The sequence below is a fragment of the Schistocerca americana genome, chromosome 8, assembly GCF_021461395.2.
Source record: "Schistocerca americana isolate TAMUIC-IGC-003095 chromosome 8, iqSchAmer2.1, whole genome shotgun sequence".
Lineage (NCBI taxonomy): Eukaryota > Metazoa > Arthropoda > Insecta > Orthoptera > Acrididae > Schistocerca > Schistocerca americana.
The window spans coordinates 352,719,306-352,721,955 of NC_060126.1; the positions used below are offsets into that span (position 1 = coordinate 352,719,306).

Genomic DNA, 2,650 nt, shown 5'->3' on the forward strand with positions numbered 1-2,650 from the left:
TATGGCTTCATAGAATTACGCTTCGATGATTAAGCAATAGCGTCCCCGCAAATTTAATACTTCGTATGAATATGCTGTAAAGTTGTACTTTCGTTTGGGAAAATTAGGGACGAAAGCAACTTTGGCATCATTTGTCACTATCAAGTAGCATAGCTCGATGAAACTTGGACCATAGATAGAAAGAACTGCTACAATATAGTACAGAAGTAAACTGAAAGATATGCGTAGTCAAACGAACAGAAATGTCACTTTTATTCAAAGAGAGTGATTACACTCAAGGCACCGCGGCTAACAGCGGCTGGATAGTCGTTGGCGCATGTGAACATGCTGCCATACGTTTTCCCAAAGCACACCAATGGGGTTTAAGTTGGAGGAACGGGCAACCAGTCCATTCGTCGAATATCCTCTCAGTCCAAGAGCCCTTCCACTCACGCTGTTCGATGTGGTCGCGCATTGTCGTCCTTAAAATGCAGCCAGTGCCGAATGCACCACTGAAAAGATCACATGGAGGAGAATTATAGTGGTGTGTGTTGTGCAGTTGCTGTCTTTGATAGTCACATGATGACTCTTCCTGGCGATCTCTTGCACAGGTGTGTCTGTTCTGTTGTAATGACAAATTGGTGTCAAGCTCTGTTAAGTGAATAATGTGTATGTATGTGACACATTAACAAGTGTTTGTTGACGAAATGTTTGGGAAGATTGAGAAATAAACAATGAAGTGATTTCTGGTGCAGCAAAATGTGTGCAGTGACAATACTGGGAGTGGTGATGATTCCAGAATGAGATTTTCACTCTGCAGCGGAGTGTGCGCTGATATGAAACTTCCTGGGCGATTAAAACTGTGTGTCGGACCGAGACTCGAACTCGGGACCTTTGCCTTTCGCGGGCAAGTGCTCTACCAAATGAGCTACCCGAGCATGGCTCACGACCCGTCCTCACAGCTTCAATTCTGCCACTGAAAATCTCATTCTGGAAACATCCCCTAGGCTGTGGCTAAGCCATGTCTCCGCAATATCCTTTCTTCCAGGAGTGCTAGTTCTGCAAGGTATGCAGGAGGGCTTCTGCGATGATTGGAAGGTAGGAGACGAGGCACCGGCGGAATCAGAGCTGTGAGGACGGGTCGTGGGTCGTGCTTGGGTAGCTCAGTTGGTAGAGCACTTGCCCGTGAAAGGCAAAGGTCCCGAGTTCGAGTCTCGGTCCGGCACACAGTTTTAATCTGCCAGCAAGTTTCATATCAGCGCACACTCCGCTGCCGAGTGAAAACCTAATTCTGGATACGAGGGTCAGTTCTCCGATGAGAGCACTATAACGCCTGGACCGCAAGAAATATCAAGTCCGACAATGTTCCTGTCTACATTCCGTGTTCCCACTCTAGCCATTTGCGAGTACGTCCAAAATCACTACGCAGACTGAATCTGATCTCATCTGAGAAGAGCACTCGACCCCATTCCTCTTTGGTCCAGTCCCTATCGATGCCGCCGATGTGCGGGTGTCATCGTGACGTAACGGATGCTTCCCCCCAGTCTTCTGATGATTTTACCCGTGCGAAGTCATCCACGCTATGTGGGGGTAACTGCTCACTGACTGACCCACGCTGTCTTTTTTCGCTCCTTCAGCTGCCTGGTATTGCAGGACCAGCCCCATGTAGCTCATCTCACTCGACGTGACGCCCAGCTTCTTCGTTCAAGACTAGAAGACTCTCATAATATGCTCCCAGACTACCTTTCATGCCCACTGAGTAGTTAATATATTATGTTACTTTATCTATTACTTACTAAAGTTTTCCAGAGCAGTATATATTCCTTAATTGACTTTGTGATTTCTATATGTTTGACCACGTGACGAGAAATCGTTCTGTAAATTAGTAATATCTGAGGTATAGTAGTGTTCTTAATGCATGTAAGTATGTTGCTTATGTATTTCTGGACGCTTCAGCCTGGTACGGAATATTTTATCTATATATCAGAAAAATTTATGTGTGAATAAGATACAGTTGATGAGTGGAGTAGTTCACAGCTGGATTGGTGTTAGTTAAGACTGTCGGATGTGAGCGCAGAATAGATTAGCAAAAAATCTGTTGATGTCTGGAAAGAAGAAAAGCTTCACTAGTGCTGGAAAGAGGAGAAATTTGAACGATATCAAAGACATTGTTGTGAATGGAGAAATGTGTAATTTTAGAGGGAAAGGCGACTCGAGCTTAGAATATTTTGGAAGAGCATTGCTGCACAATAATTCTACAATTTCCTCATATGTCGCCGGCCGGAGTGGCCGAGCGGTTCTAGGCGCTACAGTCTGGAACCGCGCGACCGATACGGTCGTAGGTTCGAATCCTGCCTCGGGCATGGATGTGTGTGAAGTCCTTAGGTTAGTTAGGTTTAAGCAGTTCTAAGTTCTAGGGGACTGATGACCTTAGAAGTTAAGTCCGATAGTGCTCAGAGCCATTTGAACCATTTGAACCTTATATGCCAGGAAAAAATTCCGTTTGCGAAGATTGATGCAGAAGGGGAAAGCACAAGTGGGAGCATCTCGAAAAAAGCCAAGGACAACAAGAAAAAGATTTATGTTAAAGGTCATCACAGAAGATGCCGGGAAGAAGAAGAAGAAGAAGAAACTGAAACTACGTCGAACATTCCAGAACGAGCAGCAGTCA

General features: G+C 45.2%; 1 non-coding gene across 1 annotated transcript; it reads left to right on the forward strand.

The window, feature by feature from the left end:
* The first annotated feature begins 1,130 nt into the window (after positions 1 to 1,130).
* On the forward strand, positions 1,131 to 1,205 carry Trnas-uga. The gene has a single exon. It is a non-coding gene; the product is annotated as a tRNA-Ser (tRNA).
* Positions 1,206 to 2,650: the final 1,445 nt, after the last annotated feature.